Source organism: Lissotriton helveticus, chromosome 6 (assembly GCF_964261635.1).
Source record: "Lissotriton helveticus chromosome 6, aLisHel1.1, whole genome shotgun sequence".
Lineage (NCBI taxonomy): Eukaryota > Metazoa > Chordata > Amphibia > Caudata > Salamandridae > Lissotriton > Lissotriton helveticus.
In genome coordinates this window covers 1,479,736,383-1,479,757,819 of record NC_136067.1, presented here as the reverse complement: position 1 = coordinate 1,479,757,819, position 21,437 = coordinate 1,479,736,383, and the positions used below count along the sequence as shown (strand labels likewise).

The 21,437-nt window shown below is 41.6% G+C and overlaps 1 protein-coding gene across 1 annotated transcript in view; it reads left to right on the top strand.

Annotated features, from left to right (window-relative positions):
• Nucleotides 1-21,437, top strand: part of CHRM3 (cholinergic receptor muscarinic 3) — a 2,680,897-nt gene that overhangs the window by 779,430 nt on the left and 1,880,030 nt on the right. The window contains exon 4 of the mRNA XM_078649289.1: nt 3,621-3,736. The gene's annotated coding sequence lies outside the window, so the exon portion shown is untranslated. The remainder of the gene's footprint in view (nt 1-3,620; nt 3,737-21,437) is intronic.

Genomic DNA, 21,437 nt, shown 5'->3' with positions numbered 1-21,437 from the left:
GTTGAAACGCTGCTGTAGGTTTATCACATTGTCCTCCACGGATGATACCTGTGTCTCTGCTTCAGTGATGCGGTTCACTGCTTTTCTCAGGTCCTGCCGCAGGAATGAGACCTCAGAACCCAGCACGCCAATCTTGTCATCCAGCCTGTCCCTGGCCTCTGTAATGGCCGCTAAGAGGGCTGTGTTGTCTGGTAAGGGACCAAGCGTGGAGCCCCCTCCCGCCACCGTAGTATATTGTTCCAAGGTGCCTTGTTTCGAACCCGTAGCACCAGGCTTGTCTTTCACCATTGTAGCACTGCTGATAGGTCACTCCAATTAACTTGGGGGTCAACAGCCAGGGATTCGATGTGACACGTAGGGTCACCATGACTTGAGGTCACCCCTCTTTGGGGGCCCACCAGGGGGAGCACCACGAGCCGGCCCAAATGGAAACCAAACACTACTAAGCCACAAGCCGCACTGGGCCTAGCTCAGCTGCCTCTGCAGCCCGCTGCAGCCAGCCAAGTAGGCCCCTCTACCGGGACCTAACTCGCCGGACCACCAGAACGCCACGCATCCCTGGCCACCCGCCCACTTCCAGGTCGATCGCTCACGTTGGCAGGAATCAGGTGCTCTTCATGGCCTGCGGGTCTTCAGGGCGTGGTGTGTGTCCATAACACGCAGCTCAGGGGAGCGGCACTAGGGTGGTACATAACTCCCCGCCCCCCAGAAGCGTCATCCGGTCTCAGCAGTTATAGGTATGAGGGGTCTGCTCAGCCCCCGGCCAGCACACTGAACCCCCCAGGGGGAAACAGGAAAATCGCCACCGGTGCCCCAGCGCTGAGACCAGTGGCACAAACGGTGTCTCAGGGACCGCCTATTCCAATCAGGCAAGGAGTCTCATAAAGTGCCTTGGCACCCAGGGCACGTGTGTCTCAGTGCCGTCGCAAGCCGGGACAGCTGTACCACCGTGCCTATGGGCCAGGCGTGCCTCACCTGTGAGGGAGCTCTGCTATAGAAGAGCAAAGAGGAGGCCACGTGGAAACAGCGTGCAGCAACACTGGCCCCTGTCCCCAGGAGGTCTGATGTGCCCCCCCCACGGTGAGCACCTGACTCAGGCGGGCCCCACAACCCCAGAGGTAAGACCAGCTTGGGCCAAAGGACCCCCCCACGACCATTACCGCAGCTGGAGGCTGAGACGACCACCTCACAGCGACCCAACGTGGAGGCTCAAGGAGCGACACATTGGCCCCCCACAACCCCGCACTCCTCACCTCAGGTCCCTGAACTGGCCCCCACACAGGTCTCAGCCACGCCCCACCAGGGATCAAGCAGCAGTCCAGCAGCATCGGGCCCAGTCCACGCCACGTCCCAGGCAGCTCCGATGACCAAGCACGGCCTGCTGTCAGAACTCCGCCCTCGGCTCCACACAAGGTACCCCAAGCGGGCTAGCGGTCCCTCCGACATCTGATGAGTGGCACTGAGGTAGATTAGAGCAGGATTATAAAGGATTATTCATGTGGACGTCCAGAGCTTATTCAAGCCACGTCCGCCATGTTGGCCGACCAAGCCATGCCCCCCTGCCCTTTTATTTTGACACACGGCAGTATAGCAGGAAGGCTTGTTGCGCTGCCCTGTGTCAAACTATTGTAAATGATGACCCCTATTGCCAATACATCCAGCTGTGACATTGTTTATTACTTGAAGATACAACAGCACAATACAAGAAAATAGCTCAGTAACCAAAAATACAGGATTTCTATGGGTGGCTAGCCATATCATTTTTACGCCACAGGAAGGAACTATTAACACAATGAATTGCCTTACAAGAAACTACAAAAGCACAATCGAGTGGCAAGACATCCAACTACAATAGGCAGCTGGCGTTGCCATCAAATCTATGGAATCCCGTTAAAAAAGCCAGTTAGTTTTGGGGAAAATGATATTTTTCTCCACCCAAAGCACCTGGGGCCAGATGTAGGTAGCCAAATACCGGTCGGTAACGGCCGATTTCGGCCGTTACCGACCGGTATTTGGCTTTTGAGATGTAGGTTGGTAGTTATTTACAGAATCGGTATATTTACCGAATCGGTAAACGTACCACTTTGGTATTTTACAGAATCGGTAAACATACCGATTCTGTAAATCCATATGTAGCTGACACTCCTAAGAGTGCCACAGGCCCTTAAGAGTCAGTATTTTACCACCCAATACTATTGGGTGGTAAAATACCGAATTCAGGTGTGCATGCACATCTGTGCATGCACACCTGTGCAATGTGACACACAGACATGCCCTTAGGGCATGTATGTGTGCCACATGTCACACAAGCCTGTACTTGGGGTGCTAGAGGGTGTCAAAGTGACACCCCCTGCACCCTTGCAGGATTCAGTATTTACCGATTCTGTAAATACCGAATCAGTATTTCACATTGATTCCTATGGGCTTCAAGGCCCATAGGAATCAATGTGAAATACCGATTCGGTATTTACAGAATCAGTAAATACCGACTGTTACAGAATCGGTAAATTAGAAATGAGATTTACCTACATATGCCTCCTTCCTATTTACCTACTCTTAAATACCGAATCGGTATGATTCGGTATTTAAGAGTCGGTAAATAGGAATTACCTACATCTGGCCCCAAATCAGCTAAAAGAATTTTCTCAAAGCCCTTAATAGCAGTTTAGAAGCCTTTTAAAGTCATGTTTAAAAATTGCTTTAAGCAGTAGCTGTGTGTTGTCGCAAACTAACAGTGTGCTTTAGTTCAGGCCATTTCCTACCATTCCTTGGCTTTCTGGCGGTCCCCTGTGCTTGCTTCCTCTTGGATGACTTCTTTAACATCATTTTGATATAATGGTTTATATCCTAACAGCGGACATCAGGGAACTAATGCTTGATTTTTTTGCTTGATTTTTTTCTCACACTCGTGTTGCTTCAGTTGCTAGCCCCAACTTATCCACTGCTTCTCCACATCCACATATCCAGATGCTCCTCCACAGCTAGCTAGTGTTGTCTTCCCCACCCATCTGGAGATAGGTAGATAGGTAGATAGATAGGTATATAGATAGATAGATAGATAGATAGATAGATAGATAGATAGATAGATAGATAGATAGATAGATAGATAGATAGATAGATAGAAAGACATACAGACAGACAAACAGACCAAGCGATCGATCAATAGATAGATAGATAGATAGATAGATAGATAGATAGATAGATAGATAGATAGATAGATAGATAGATAGATAGATAGATAGATAGATAGATGGATAGATATATAGATAGAAAGACATACAGACAGACAAACAGACCAAGCGATCGATCGATCGATCGATCGATCGATAGATAGATAGATAGATAGATAGATAGATAGATAGATAGATAGATAGATAGATAGATAGATAGATAGATAGATAGATAGATGAAGCGAAGAGTATGAGAGGGGTTTTTTAGATGACCCAGCCTGCTTCCAGGCCTCTCCTCTCAGGATTTTGCACACTTCCTTTAAATTTGCTGCTCCCAATATTAGCATCCACCATTTTAATAAGTATCATTTTAATATGTTTTTCGAAGTTGTTCCAAATGTTTCTATATACAAAAACGTATAACAATTTTTATTGTTTTTTCATTTTCAGATTTTGATGGCTATGGCGCATCTTACAGAAATGAATGGCTCAATGGAAAACAGGGTTGAAGAGCTGTATAGCTAAGAAACTTGACTCACTTACTGAGACAACACTATTCACTATCCGTAAGTTTTTATGCATCTGTTCTCTACTGTACAATACCTTTAGAAACCTGCCTACTTTGTCCTCTGAGGGTCACAAACATATGTTGCTTAGCTGTGTCCCAGACCAGATTTCCAATAAGATGGCAATGTTCTTTCATTTAAAGTAGTGTCTTTTGGAAACAAAGTACTGACCATTGGAATTATAACTAATGAACTGCTGCACTTGTCATTTGCTAGAATGTCAGCTGTGATGACTCTCCACACCTTCCTGTCCCATATGCATTCTAATCCTCTCTTGTTCAACATGATTTAAAAACAAAATATATTTTTATGTTTTTGTGTTTACAATCACATCACACAATATGTAGTAGAGAAACATGAATAATTAATGAATATAGTCCCCACCAAAACTACTAAAATCTAATCAGTAGAACTGGAGTTATACGTCTTAAACTTTTAAGATAAAAATAGTGGCAAAAGACGCAAAGTGCCAACTGAAGCTATCTGGTTGCACCGTACTGGGACCAAGTCAGAAGTTCAGGCTGACCGTGATGGAGCTGTGCGCTGCTCTGCATCAGATCTGGTGAAATCTTCAACTAAGCAGGGAGATGTACAGTCTGAATCCAGTCAAGGGTCTGGGACCTTGAGGACAGCACTTGGGGGTCACGACGCACTCCCACAGAGGCCAGCAGAGGGAACCAGGTTAGGCCCAATTGAGTCTGGTCAGCTGGGAATCTGGAATACTTCTGGAACATGTATACTGTAGTTCACACAGGTTAAACACATGACCCTTGGAGTCACTTCTGGGACCTAGTTCAAGGCAAACATGTCCAGTCTTCCTTCGGACTTCCGACAGCAGGGCAGTCCTTCTTATAAGTCTTCATAGGTCCAGAAGTGTTCTGATTTCAGGTTCTGGCAATGCCATGTTTTATCTCAAATGCCAACCTGTGGGTGGGAACACCCCTTTGTCTAACTATAAAACTGTTTTAGGTCAGTTCTTCCCTCACCCTGAGTGTGGATCCAGTCTCTTTAGTGAAATAAACGGCAGGAACGCCAGTCGTGAGTTGCATTTTGCAGTGACAGGATAGGCATCTTCTGAAGTCAGGAAGGAGCTGTATACAGCCCTCAGGCTGCCCTTTGAAGCTCAGGCAGGTCCTGGGTACACCCCAGGCCGTCCTGCTCAGGAGAGGAACAACCTTTCCCACACCCAAGACCATTTGTCTACTGTTTGGGAGAGATATACATCACACCATAGAAGAGCCCTTAAAAGTAAGGTGATCCTGGACATTGGAAAGGCACATCTGAATTAGGCAGGAAAATGCTAAGTTTCTAAAAGTGGCATTTTCAAAATAGTAATTTGAAATTCACCATTAAACTTCACCATTAAAGAGGATTTTAAATTGCAATTAAAATGAGTGAAATGAGTATTTATCATGCTGTATACATACTTTAGAAATTGACTTTAAGTCAATCCTGACTGCGTTTCTGCCAAGCTACCATTCTGTGGCCCGTCCCGAAAAGGACTGTGAGGAGTAGATCCTGCCTGTACCAAAGAGCACAAACAAGGATACATCATACACAGGCACACCCTAATGATCTCAGTATTAAACTGACAGGTTGTGCAAGAATGTTTTTAGAAAATGGCATAAAACACACATGTGAACAAACATGAGCATGTGACCTAATACACACAGCTCCCTCGAGGTTTCTTCAGTGAAACATCAAGAGTATGTAATAGAAAAAAAGGTGAATAATTATTTCAAAGGCAGTAATTAACCGAATGAAAATGTACAAAGCATAGGTAAAGGATAACTCTTGAGGGATACTTAAACACTTTGAGCCCAAAGCAGAAAGGTTTTCATGATATATGCAACAAAAGAACAAACTTCACACCACATGTACGACATGGGCTACAGATTGCCTCTTGAACAACCCAAAACAACTTTCTGTGCAGGGGAATACAAAGAAGCATATGCGAGGATAATAAAGAAGCAGCTACCAAGCAGTAAGAACAAAAGAACAAACAAATGGACTATAAAGTCGACATGTAGCAAAACATGCAAGTGAATTGGGGACTGTTAAGATTATGTGTGTGTGTGTGTGTGAATTTCACGTAATTTGCTTTCACAAAATTATGAAAAGTGCCAGCAAAATCACGAGACATGATGCCTAATTGTGCATAAGGCATATCCATTAAATGCATTTTGCACTAAGAAAAAGTGCAAAAACACAAAATCACCCTGATCCACAGATGCTTGTGTTCTGTTGTTCCTGTGCATTCACAGTACATTTTTACCAATAATGGTACATAACTATGCAAAGTGGCATAGTTACATGAATTCTGCCTAACGAAGGTGACACGAAATTCCCAAAGTTTTCCACATTACAAATGTGTAATTTTAATGTCAGAGTGGAATCGGCACAAAAGTTGCACAGCTAGAGAAAAATCACAGGGCCAAGCAGTAGACTGACTTTAACAGCAACATTCATTACCATCAGACCTGATCTCTGGCACAATACAGCCAACTAATGTATTCACCTTCCAAATGATAGCTAGGCTCACGACCAGTCACAATCCAACTTAATACCTTGCTGACCATTGTACACCGACTGCAATCAGTGACATTGCATAACATATTTGATTTACTTCTCATTGCCCCTGTCCTGGTGCTAGGATCCTGACAGATGTCCATCTATATTGCAACCCTTCAAGATCACACTCCTAGCTCCTAGTGCGTCACTGTGCTGGTCCTCAGTAGAAGTACTAAAGAAACATTTAAGTACAAAATCCTCTATGTGGGACCTCTGCCCTGTCAGAGAGTTTGACTTATTGCAGCTGGTCAGAACTACCTTCCATACTAAACAGCTAGGTTATTCAGCACCAGATCACTCTACAAACACAGCCATGCTGCCTTTTAAGGAAAAATATACTTCCATCTTCACAAACTTGTGCACCCTACACACTCTGGCCTTGGTGACCGCTTCTACAGCCTCTAACTTGACAGGAACTTTATTGAAAATGGGCTTGGATCGTGGACAGCTCAACACCCCAGCGTTCTGACTGGCTGTCCATGATACCATTCTTAAAACCATCTTCAAAACAGGGTACGGGTTGTATAGACCTACCTGAATTGAATTTTAAGTACAGCGGTACTAAGCTAATCTATATTTTCATGTTTGCTTGACTAGTCTTGTGTGTGTAGAATTAGTATGTTAGTGTTAAATACGGGCAGAACACAGTTAGATCCTCGTTTCAAGCATTATGTAGACGTGCAGTTGCCTTTAGTGCTGTAAGGGCATGGCAATAGCTCAGGGTGTTTGTTCCAGGTAAAATTCTAATTAAATTCCACTGTGATTTTGTTGAACATTCTTCCAGCTGCATTCATACCAATATTTACAAATCAATGCTATTTGACACAATCATATTCCATATTTTACATTCAGGGTAACAGGGTTCAGTAATTGAAACAGCAGCATTGTTTAGCTAACTTTACATGCAATACATAATATCATTCATGTAGCTGTTTTAGATACAAATAATAATAAAACACAAACAAATTATAGGTTTGAGAGTACATATAGGATTATTTTTAAAATTGCATTAGCAGAAGAATGTTCAATTTCAATTCCAAACATATACTGCTAATGTTTTCTTACTTACACTGCAAAGTGGTATATGAAAGAGAATATTTTGTGTCTCTTGTGAAATGAGTGGAATACAGATCATTACACATTTTATGCGGCTTTGCAAAAAACAACTGATCTTAAAGAAAAAAACGTGTTTTAGTTAAAAGCCAGGAATGTCATGCTCTAAGCAACGGCCGTTTGTTACATGACCGATTCAGGTTTCCAATTGCATCATACATTTGCTTAACATGTTTGATTGCTAGGAAAGGGCTGTAAAGCATGTTTATTTCTTTATCGATTTTAAGAAGAATATTTGATGTTTTCACTAAATTGAATAATGTATTTTACATAAATTGCATAAATAATTTATACTGCAAGTGCCGTGATGTATGGTTATTTTTTTAGCGAGATGACTACCAGCTAATATTTTTGGGGCATGTTATCTAGAACGGCGTTAAAAATTATCGCCGGTTTAGCGGCAGAAAACTGCCGCTAAAACGGGGATAATGGGCTTGATAATATGCCCTTGAGAATTCCAATAGAAGTCCATGTTCTGGTGTGAACATGGCTTCTATTGGAATTCTCCAGGGCATATTATCAAGGTCATTATCGCCGCTTTAGCGGCAGTTTTCTGCCGCTAAACCATCGATCATTTTAATGAAGTTCTTGATAATATGCCCCTTAGTTTGTAAACTTAAATCATCATTACTACGGTATGATTTAGGAAGAGCAACCCCTACCTGTTAGCCAGTTCTCACGCGTGTGCATAGCGTACAGCAAGAGATGCTGTAGAGATCCTGAGTGCAATTCAACACATACGTTTCTTAACAAAATTAAGCAATTAAATCTGTGGAGGCCCTAATCCTAATTTTCAATAATTATTTAGCAGACGCTACAAAGACCTCATTTCAAGTGGACTGTAAATTCTGTAAGAACTGGTAAAAGTAGTTACGGGCCCCATCAGATTTATGAGGTCTGTGTGAACACCACAGACTTTAGTTTTACCCAGAAATTTCAGTTGCTCTGGTATTGGTGTCTACAGAGGTGGGAAAATAAGGCCAGTATTCACCGCAAAGAGGGCCTTAGATTGTGAGCTGCAAGGAATACTTAAATAATTAAGCAGTGTAAAAAGTCGACCTCTTCATGTGGCTTGTATGAGTATCCTGTCATGGCTCAAAAAGGGTTTTAGGGAATTCTATACAAGAAAGATTAGCCTAGACGCCCTGTCGAGTGGGAGACGGCACTCATGATTGGTGAAACAATTCTTCTCACCATATCATGGGTGTTGTGTGACAATGATCTACTGTGGTTACATTCAAGTGGATCATCACGACTTGAGTATTCTACTACTAGGTTGTTTGATGCCAAGCAGCATCTGGTGTGTGGCAGGAACTCTGTTTTTGATGCATTGATCCAGTTCATATTGACTTTATACAAGTGAAAACAAACCACCCAACACTATGGACCAAATGAGAGGCGACTTCCATGACACTCCTTACACCCCAGGGTGGAGCTGACTTTGGCCGCATTTCTGCCCGCATCCTTGGCCAAGAGAGTCACTGCATGGGTGGGACTACATTCCACAGAAGGCCCTGCCGCATTAACATGTTCATAAGGGTGGTAGTGTCCGCTGCATGGGAGCTGACTTTGGCCGCATTTCTGCCTGCATCCTTGGCCAAGAGAGACACCGCTGGGACGGCTCTACATCCCCCAGCAGGCCAGCGGCACGAACGTGCTCATAAGCGATGGGAGTGACCCGCTGCATGGGAGCTGCCGTTGGCCACATTTCAACGTTGGGGTGGGACTACATCCCCAATCAGGTCCTGCTGCACAAACGTGCTCATAAGTGTCCCACAGTGCAGGATGCTCTGGGGCGCATGCCCGGACAAGGACCAGGCCGAGAGCTGTCCTTTCTGCACCCAAGCAAGGCCAGGTCACCCCACTTGGCCTGAGGAATACCATGGCTTACAGGAATTTCTGTAAGATTTTCCCTTTCTTTTGCATCTATCATAAATAATGAAAAAGTTACTGGAATTGGAATAGGAGAATAATTCAAACATGGGCAAACGGGAATTAGCTCAAGGCTCTGTTGGAAAAAATTGTAAAACTACAAACGCTATACCTAATTAGCTAACTGATGCAATGGGCTTAATCAACAGCGAGATTGTTAAAGTAGAAGAAAGATTAGCTGCGAGTAAGAGTGCATCACACAAGTCAGTTATAAAGAACATGCCAGGTATAACCCAGAATGGTAATAGAATAAAAAATCTACCTAAGACTACTGCAAATAATTTTCCTTTTGAAACAGAGCATCCAGTACCTAATAGACCCTCAAAAGGAACCTTCAATATGTTGCTACCCAACAATACCCAAAGTGTACATCCACCCAGAGGCTAGCACGAGGCACATCCACCTTCTGTCTCAGCTCCACAGGATGTCATAACTGCGCATGCAATTAGGCGAAGTGAATATGGGGACAATTGTGACTGTACCAGATACTTTACATCAATGTACTAATTTTAAAGGATGTGCCCAAATTGGAATCACATCGAAGAGTAGGTCATGGCGATTGTGTTCTTGTTAATTTCCATCATCTGGATGTGGTAGTCTTTTCTCTCTAAATGTTACCGGAGGCAACAGCCCCCTGATAACCCTGTTGGGAAGATCACAGTTGTCTCATTGGGTCTCATTCGGTTTCTCCTCTAAACCCCCAGTATCAACTGTCCAGTATCAAAGGTCTTTGCTCTATCCTCGGATAAACCAGGAATAAATGGTTAGAACTGGTATGAGCCTGATTAACTCCAACAGCATCGTTCCTCTCTACAGCTCCAGTGAGTTGGAGTGACAACTGGAGGACAAAGAGCCAGGGACTTACCACAGGATATTGCAGGAAGTAGAAGACCAGCAAGAAAGAGGGAGCCAACATGAAAGAGGGAGGAGAGATCGCATGTTAGTCTGGAGGCATCTGGTAAACCATTAGTTATCAGATCGCGGAATGTGGCTGGAATCAAAACTAAAATACAGTAAAAAGAATGGCTGAGCACTATAAATACCTCATAGTTAGTGTGCCTACAGGATACATGGAAGTGGGAGGTTTTAATGTTGAAGGCTTTGCCGCTATTGTCTCACACTAAAACACCAAACTGTAGCTCAAGGATGCTGTGCCTGGAATTGGCTACAGTGCTCTTTGACTCAGCTTGTTGGATCTTCTTTTATCCAGTGCTGTTGGTTAACTTAAATAAGGATAGAATGCAATTAAGGCTCTCAGATTTCCATGGCTGGGCACATGACATCCTGCTTGGCTTGAGCAGCTCAGTTATATTCTCAGATGCGGCCCCCATACCTCAGACAGTTCCTTTTTGAACATTGGACCGCTGTTAATCAGTTTCATCTTACTTGTTGGTCGCTTCTCATGTTGTTGGGAGTGAATATACGTAGGACTGTCCCTTTGATTCATTCATCAGTTTCATTTCTGTGAGATTGGTTGGCAGCTTTGTTGTGTTACCATTTTTCTTATGCGACACTTTGTCCTGGTGATGGCCCTGCTCAAGTTTACCTTCAGCTGAAAAGTCGACCTGTATTTATGTAATTGACCTAAGCTTTGCTTGGTCCTGGATTGATATATGATTTTTGTTCTTTGTTTGATACACACTTTTTGGTGTTTTGAAAAACACAGGCAGCCTATTATCCTGTATTGTACATATCAGTTTCCTTGTGGTGCATTAAATTGTACTTTGCTTTTGCTTTTTTGGGATATTGAATGAATATTTTTGAATTATTATCTGTGTTGGTCTTTTTATTGTACATGGGATTATTTTCACTTTTCGGGTGGGTGTCTGTTGTTCAGCCTATCTTAAATTGTATTTTGCTTCTTCTCTTCATTAGCATCACTCTATGAGTTAGATGCTGCCCCAAGTGAACAGACAGTTATTTGAAGGTCCGTTGTGTTACCAGCAATGCCATCGAATAGCAAATGGGCTAAGGGAGGCATGACAGTGATAATATCAACAACAGCACTATTAACCATAAAGAAATCTTGTACTAAATCACTCTTTTTCCAGTTTTTACTTCTTATAATTGATGGGAAACAGGATCTTGTACTTTTAAGTTTCTATAACAATATATGTATTAAACTAGAAATAAGGTAATAGTTCACCTCGAAAATGAACTGGAACATTTTATGAGAGGCTTTGGGGCAGACTGCTTCTATAAATATGTGGGAGTCTTCAACATAAGTAAACGCACATTTACATCAAGGGAGGTCTGTGGATACACTGATGGAATAGGTGGCTGCCAGTCTGAGGCACCCTCATCTACAGACCACATGGATCCCGACCGCCATTCACCGAAGCCATCATCGACCTCATCGGTTACCAAGCTCTTGCATCACATCCTACTCAGTGACCCAGAACATTAAATCCCTTCTGGAGAAACTCACCAACATAGGACTCAAGCAGCTAGTCACCGCTCCAACCCATGCAGCAGGACACACGCTTGACCCCGTCTTCTCCGCCAGCGGAAACGTCACCTGCAGCCACACCACTGAACTCCTTTGGACTGAAAATCACTGTGTGCAGTTCGCCTCTACCAAACCCACCATACACCAACACCCTCACTGCTTCCCGGGGCGTAGATGGAACATGGTCATCAAAGAACAGCTCACTGCTTCCCTCAGCACTACTACACCGCCGACAGATGTCAAAGCCAATTCTGCAGCATGCAACCTCCACCAATTGATCTCCAACTGCGCCGACACTCTGGCACCCCCCAAGATGGCACCTGGCATGCAACACTCCAAGAAAGCCAGCTGGTTCACCCCCGCCCTTCACAAGTCCAGAAGCACCTGTGGACGAATAGAGAAGATATGGAGGAACAACAAAACCCGGAAACTCAAACAACCTTCAAAGCCGCAATCCCCGCACACCACCTCCTCCTCAAAACCACTAAGGAAATTGCTCTCCAGGACAGTATAAACGCTAACCACACAACAGTAAAGAACTCTTCGCCATCGTCAAGGAGTTCACCAGGCCCAATAGTGAGACTATGGACGTCCCACTCTCCCAAGACCTCTGAGACAAACTCAGCATCTTCTTCCACCACAAGATCAGGCAGATCTATGACAGCTTTGACACGCAAGACCTTCCCGCCAAGCCCGACACCACGTCACCCAACCACACCGCCCCCAACAGATCCTGCTCAACTGGACCCCACTCACCCCAGACGACACTCTCAAGATAATGAAAAGTATACACTCTGGAGCCCCCTCAGACTCATGTCTGCACTACATCTTCCACAGCATGGCAAGTACCATCGCTCCCCGAGCTCCGACACACCCTCAACTGCTCCATCGAGACCGCCCTCTTCCAAGACAACTAGAAACACACCGAAATCAACCCTCTGCTAAAGAAACCATCCGCTAACCAGACCCACCACAAGAACTTCAGACCCATCTCCCTGCTCCTCTTGCCAGTCAAGGTCATCAACGCCCAACTCTCCAAGTTCATAGAAGCAAACCACGTCCTGGACATCTCCCAATCTGGCTTCAGGAGCAACCACAGCACAGAGACAGCACTTCCCGCCACCACCAACAACATACACACCCTCCTCGACCAAGGCAAAACAACAGCCCTCATCCTCCTGGACCTCTCGGTCACCTTCGACACCGTCTCTCACGCCCCCTAATCAAGAGACTCCATGATGACAGCATCAGCGACAAGGCCCTTTACTGGCTCCACTCCTTCCTCACTGGGTGAACACTATGAGTCAGACTACCTCAGTTCCTTTCCGATCCCACAGAGATAAGCTCCAGACCTCCCCGGGGCTCCTCCATGAGCTCCACCCTCTTCAATATCTCCATGCCCCTCTTACGACCATCATCAGTAACCACACTCACGTCTGCAAAGCCATGACGGAGGACCTTCCACAGCCTCTCATTCCACGTCCCCACCAGACACCTCTGCCCGGCCTAGCTGGCTCTGGCCACTGTCCCTTGGATCCACAAGACAAGAACCAGAGGGGATCCTTTTCCTACCTCGCCGCCATGACCTGGATTTCCCTGCCTACACACTTCAGACTGTCCCTGACCAAATTCAGGAAGGACCTCAGGATGTGGCTCTTCGACTGAACACCTAAGCGCAGATGGACCAGCAACCACCACCCTGATTAATTGATTAGTTGGTTCACATTTTCTGCATGACTCATGTGGCAAGGCAATTAATGAGCTGATATTTAAATATAATCTTTCACTATTGGAACAAATCATTGACAAAAATAAGGCTCCCCTATCATCTTATCGAGGGAATGGTAGGCGTTCCACCATTAATCGTATAATACTCTCAGAAAATGGTATGGGGTTACTTAAATCATTTAGGGAAGACCCAAGTTTTTTAGTGACCACTTTCTCTTAATACTTGTTCTTAATACTAAAAATGAACATGTAGAAGATTCACAATTAGCAGCAAACATTGAACCATCAGGCCATATTGGCATAACCCTAACTGGAAGGGGGAAAATGAAACTGCCTTTTTAGACAGGATTGTAAAAGAGAATTTAGATGATTTTTTTACCTGTACAAAATGGGATGTTGGACCGCGTAAGAATCTGTCAGCCTTCAGATAAATAAACTCTGTAATTGCCCATGGAGTAAGAGTGGCAAAGAAGGATACCAATAAAAAGAATATGGTTTGATCACCATTGTAATCAAAACCTTAGAAAGGCATTGCTGTCAATACCCAGAAATAGGGAAGAGATTAAAGAGCTACGGCTCACCTGCATGCAAACAGTGGACAGGAGGAAAAAGGAATTACAGGAACAGACTTGGGCTAACTTGGAACAAGCAGCAAAAACTAAAGATAGTCAGCTTTTTGGAAAACTATTGGCATGCCATTTCTTAGGGACACCCTAGACTGGATCAGCCACTTTGGAGGTATCTTTAACCCCAAGAGTGAAAGGGTACAATTGCAGTTAGAAGTTAATTAACAATCTGTATCTGTACATCTAAAGCTAGTAAGTGCAGAGGAAATGAAAACTACAATTGGAGAAAAAAAGCTGGAATAGCTCATGGCCTCAAAGGGATCCCAGTGGATGCGTTTAAATCCCTCCCAACACTCTGGGCACCAAATCTGACACACGTTGTTAATGTAGTAGCTCAAGGGAGTTTCCCTCCACCATGGTCAGAGAGCATAATAGTGCCGATATTTAAGAAAGGTGATGGGGGGCATGCAAAATGTTACTGCCAAATATCTCTCCTAGACTCATCTGCTAAACTTATGGGAAGAATAATTCTGGAAAGATTGGAAACCTGGTCAACAGATAACCTGGTGCTCACTGATTCAAGGTATGAGGCCAGGAGGGATATTGGCACAGTGGAACAATACATACATTTAAACCTACATATTAGTAAATATACAATAGCTAAGAAAGGCCATATGCCTCCCTGTTTTGCAGATCAAGGCAGTGTTTTTAATCTCATTATTCATGCTAAGCTGTGGCAGACTATGGTAAAAATAGGTGCCCCTTTGGACATAATCTCGCATTTGTCTCGGTTGCATGACTTTCTGACAGCACAAGTACAATACGGTACAAACGAAGAATGCATACAAATATTCAGGGTCAAGGTATCGGACAAGGGTGTGTTTTTGCCCATTTTCTGTTTTCCCCATATGTAATTGGAGTAGATAGGTCTTTGCAACAGGTACATGCAGAGGCATCAAAGTTGGCAAGTTGCTAACTCCTGCAGTCCTATATCCAGATGAAGCGGTGTTGTTATCAAGGATCGCCAATGGTCTTCAACCTCTGATTGATCATTTCTTTGCATATATGGAGGAGAAAGATTTGAAGCTAAACTTAACGAAAACATTTACAATGGGATGCAGAAATGGAAAACTCAAGAAAAGAACCAACTGTGTTAGGGGAATAGAATTAGTGGAAACACAGAACTTTATGTATTTTGGCATTCAATTCTCACAATGTGGCCCTCAGTTGAGAAATACAAAATTAAAATGTCTATGGACATCTGAATCTCTCTTTAGATTCAACAGAAAGATAGAGAACAAACCTATAAGGGAAATGCAGCAATTCTATAAAAGTGCTTGCCAGGAGTTGCATATGGGGCTACATTATGGGATACAACAAATAGTATGGTATTACAGATGCAGCAAAATCTCTTTTTGCGTAGACCTTTGGCAGTACCACAAACAACATTGACCTACATTATACATAAAGAACTAGATGTAACCGATTTAGAAGACACAATACAGATAAACCTGATTATTAATTGGCAAAGTATCTGGAGAAAGAAGTTCACAAAGGAAATATTAGCAGATACCCTATCACTTGAGCAGTATGTCAAAATTCCCTGCCTAGCCCACATAAGTAAACTGTTAAAGGAGATTGATGAAACACTTAGCATAGATAATCCCACCAGCATCCTGCCATGTAATGTTGCAGCGCAAGCATGGTAAAATCTTTATTATACGCTTAAACTTCTTACTACACTAACCATACTGGTCCCCTTACAATTATAAAATCTGCAGCATTCCCATTATCACAGAGGCAATGAACCTTCTAATGAATCTTTCTCCACTGGTAGGAGGGGTGGTAATTAGGGTGGCCAAATCACCGTGTTAGTTGTCCAATGAGGACCAGTAATTGAAAGTAAACTCACAAATTTGAGATCAGATTTAGGTACACCATTCTCAAGACCATGCTGTAGAAATAAAGAATAGCAACAGGAAGACCCACCCTCCTGAAGAAGTTAATTCTGGACTGAATTATGCAGACCAATAGCTCTGGAGCGCCAACACAGAACAAGTGAAGTACTACTTGATATTCTGAAAGAGCTTGCTGATTCTCCCTGTAACACATTTTAAACATTTGCAAAATGGCAGTTTAAATGGAAGAACAATCAATGCTCAATAATAGATTCAGACAGGTATTCGATTAATTTGGTTGTTTTATTAAAGATCCAAAATGTATAGCCATTAGCAGTCTTTTAAGATTTTCAGTTAAGAACATCAGAACTTGCATTAAAGAACCAAACATTTAGGCAAGTCTTTATCAAATGGTTATCAAGATCAGCTTAGAGAGTTACAGAGTCTCACAACCATTAAGGCAAAATGATAGATTGTTTGTCTTACAGCTCAAATCCTACATGGAAGGGGAAAGGGTTCCGATTTAAAGTCCATTGAGAGTGAGTCCATTAGCTTAAAACAAGGAAATAAAAGGAATTGAAAATGATCGGCAAAGAAGCTATCAGTCCATCAGTTACTCACTATAGCATCAGCAAAGCAGTCCAAAAGTAAGAGAAAAGTAATTAGTAATCATCAAAAATCGATCGGCATAGCATCCTCTATAAAGGTACGGCGTTTCTCCTCCTTTAGGGTTTCTTTTTTTATAAAGTCTCTAGCAAATTCCAGTGATTAGCTTCACACCACCATTGAAAGACTGTCATATACTCAAATTCACATAATGTCACCTAGGAAACATGCAACAGTGAGATGCTTTCACATGCTGGTCATAACAAACAAAAGATCTGGGAATCCATATAGGTCTAATATCCGTGAAAAATAAATACAATGTATCTATTCATAGCAACAGCTGAAGTCTTGTTCCCACAGGAATATTTCAATCTGAACATTGAAGAAACATTTAGGAATGTTGAGGTTTATACATGTACAGAGCAAATAAAGCAACATTTCACTAGTTGTAAATGGTCAATTGTATTAGCTCAGGGGAAAGGTCAGCATTAGAAAAAAGGCATTTTTGAAAAAGCATTTAAGTTAGCATCAAACGTTTTAAATGAAATAAACTCTAAATCAATATCAAATATAGTGTAATAACTTTCACCAGAGATTATTACATGGAAATAGCTAACATTAGAAATACCCTTCTACTACAATTTTTCTCAACATTCATATGTGTATAATATTCTAAGTTCATACTACAAAATTCATTTTTTTACTTTTCATAAACTATAGAATCTCTAGTATACCTATGTGAAATTTCAAGATTGTTCCTAATTTCTACACATTTTTGCAACGACTTTCTAAATGATGACTCTAACAAAAAACTTTAGAAGCACTAGGCCATTTTTACTAATAGTAACATTTCATCCATAAATGTTAATAAACAACAATATTCATAAGAAGCTCTCATTAGTGCAACTTGTTTATATGTATTAGCATTGCTTTGTATGTATGTTTTCTTCATCTTGCATATTAAAGCACACTTCTATGGAGCTTCTACTACACTTGTGTCAATTTCATGTGTCACTGTGACTAACGTGCAAAGTGCACTTTCAGCTTTTTGTGACTTTAATCAGTAAATATGCTCTGTATTATGATTTTTAAAATCATGCTTCATCAATAGTAAGAAGGGACTGAGAATTTAAAAAGAAGATTGAGAAAAATCTAAAACTACTGTACGTAGATATTGCTCAGAATAGTTTGAACAAGGCATTCAAAGGTACCTGATTACTGTATCCTATGTACAAAACAGGATTTATCTCACCAGATTATGACTAAGCCTTATACACTATTTGGTTGCCTTCCCCAAAATGGGGGTCTGGGATGAAAAAGCACACAAATGTCCATGTGATGGTAAAATTATTCAATCCACATTGCACTTTATCTTATTATGTACATTTTATATAGATATAAGGAATCACTTTTTATAGCCACTATTTTTATCAATGAAACTTATTCATTATCTAGATGCTTTTAATATTTTACCTACTTTGGAAGATATTAATATCTGCAATAATGTATCCTTAAATTATTTCACTGACAATCAAGAGCATTTCAGATCTAAAAAACGTAACCTATGAGGAAGAATAATGCAGACCTTGTTGTGATCTTTAAACATCCTTTGTTATATATTTTGTTATTTGTATAACTTTCTTGAATTTTTGCACAACCAAGTGTTTTGCATAATTTGTAGCATGTGATGTATATGATACATTCTAGTTCAACAAGGAATCTGTCCCCAATTTGATTAAGATAAAATATTGATAAAATATTGTTTTTTAAATAACCTTTGTAATGTATTTTGACATTTGTATAACTTCCTGCATTTCTGCACAACTGAATGTTTTGCACGTAATGTAGCATACCATGTATATTATGCACCTCAGATCAACAAGGAAAGTGTTACTAATTTGATTATAAGATGTTGATCTATAGCACAGCTTAAGGGATTTGCTTCACACGTAATGTGTTTTTAGTTTGTTGCTATATTCTTATATGGATGAATTTGAATCCAAATAAAAAATCTTTGATTGATTGATTGATTAGCCTAGACATCAAATGTGTAATCAACCTCAACTACCACTATTCTGTTAGTGTATATCACATTGGTATTATTGTGCAAGACAAGCTCTGGAAATTTGTGGATATCAGAAATTAAAAGTGTGTTATAAAGTTCCTATATTTATGCTGAAGGGATGCATACCAGAATCAGAAGAGTGGTCTGCCCCCTACTCTTACCTCACAGTAGGTCCACTGAGGGTTCTACCTCTTCTCCATGTGCTATTGATAAGGTCTTTGGAGATGTGTTTGGCCCCAGGGGTCATGGTCTCATTCCAGTGAGTCTACTTTAGCTGTAGGATATTTCCTTCAACTCTCCATAATGGAAAGGTTTTCCTAATGTGATCTTACAGATCTCTTTACAGTGTATCTTTTGGATTTATTCGTCTGACTCCACTTCTCTTGTGGCAAATTCCTTAAACTGCCATTGGTGCCACTTAGCACTTTTAAGAACTCCGTCAGAAACAAACTCTTTCAGCAAATCACTATACCCTCAAGCAGACTGTTTTTCAAATTCCTTCAGGGAACCCACGGATTCATAAAAATATGCAATCTTTCTCCTTTTCAGTGTTTTCTAGATTGTTTATTAAGAAAACAGCAGCCTTTTGCTATGCATTTTATAACAACCTTCTTACCACTTTTTAAAAAATACAGTGCATGATTCTCTAAACAATGTTTTACCTGCGAAGCATTGTCACACACTGGGGAGCAAATGGTATGCAATGGCTAAGATAGGATACAATGTGTCCTTCAGTATTGATTGAATCGATGACATGAAAATGCGTTTCCCTAAAATCTGGAAAAGTTATTTTTGCACTTATGTGTCATGCTCTCTTTCATTCCTTCTCTATTTTGGATCATCAATCACATCCTACTGTACCTTCTGGCAGGAATTGTGCAGTTGCTGCTTCCTACTTGTCTTTGATGTTCTAGATTTCCTGCAGTCACAACACACATCTTTCCTTTCTTGCCTTGTAAAACTTATGCTTTGTAACAGAATTTGTGTTACACTGTATGTCAAATTGTAGAAAAAGCCAATTTTATGAGGTTTTATTTCATTGTGCTTTACTTGATTAAGAGATCATCAATAGCTTGTGAAGTTTAATTGATCACATCAGTTTTAAACACAACACAGTAAACATGCACATAATTGGTCCCCATGAAGCTGTAAAGCAAGGTGTCTCACACTGCTGGTACAATAAGAAAATGGCAATTAACTCTTGTGTAGATTGTACATGACAAATGAGCATTTCACATTTCAAAAAGAATACTTCTTTTGTAAGTTTTAATGTAACGTAGTAATAGTATTGTCAGACTGCTAGTACAGAAAATTACACGAAATGGATCCAAACATGTAGTCACACATATCACTATAATTGTCAACTAATGCCAATCAATATTTGCTGTCAGTAACACTATCAGCCAAATTGGGCTGTGCACTTGGCATTGAGACATGTCAACTCTTTTCCTTAAAACATAATAAAGAGGTATTCGAATTTGGATTAAGAATATTCTTCTTACCACCGAAAGGAAATGAACTTGAAACATTAAAGAATTAACTGAAGGTTTAAAAGCTATTTTACTAGGATTCAAAAACTAATATAAATTATGTGGCTAATCTGTGGCATGTATTCTGTGAATGGTACTTGGCTCGTAAAATGAATGTGGTTGACCTCTTTATTCACATAAATCAATTGAGTCCAATAAACAGATTAGCCTTTCAACAGCACAGTGCTGTCTTCCAGAATGGAGACACTGCAGAAAAGGGCAAACAATGCCCCTGCTCCAGAAGCACTCATTTGGATCATGGCAAAGGAGCTGTATCCAATGAGGCACACAAGTACCAGTTATTGATTATTGATGAGGTGGTGAAGGCGGTCTTCAAGGAACAGCTTCCTGCTTTCAGTTTTGCAATGAGCTCACATTGTGACTTCTGTCTCTCAAGGAGAGATGACTCACAGTGTTTGCAGTTGATGGATAGGAAGTTGCACATCGCAGGAACAGGATAAGCCCAGGAAGAATGATCCATGATTACCTTATGGCAACACCTGTTCATGAGTTATGGGTGTGGTACTAGAGCTTCTTAGTGTAATGAGAATGCTCAGATGTATCTTTCCTTAAATACTTCTAATTTGATGTGTAATTGGGTGGAACTTGACAGGAATCTCTTGAGGACAGCCGTGGTGGATAGGTGCAACTTTCTGCCTTAAGTGGGGCTGTTGAGCGCAATCTTGCATTTCTACATAATGCATCATAGATTGACTGCTGGAGTTCCATAAAGAGAGGCAAGTTAGCACCCTCTTTACATTACTGCCACAAGGAAATAATTATTTGCACAATAACGCTTGAAAACTGTCCTATTTTTGATTAAGGGGCAAGCACTGCAACCTAGCAATGCAATTTTCTTTGCCTCTCCTCACAATACAGTGAAATTACTTAACCTCAGTGATGATGTAGACAAAAATAAAGCTGTTTTCCAAAGACTATGAGTGCCTTTTCAGGTTATGTTACATAAACGTTTAAATTCACTGACCTTTTGTGTTATTTTTAATTCTCTTTTTTTGTATTTGTGTTGAAGGAGTACCAAAACCAAGCCCATCTAGACCTGTCAGCATGCGGATTGCAGCCAGTGCAAGTCATGCTGCAGGTTCGTCTCATGGTCTGCTGATTCGGCAAGTTTACTCTAGAGATGAAGTGGTAGATTTGCAAGGTGCTCATGCCTCTTTCTCGTGTAGGCATTATTTATTATTTGGTAAGGAAGCCAGCGACCCGAACCTATTTAAGTCTCCAAC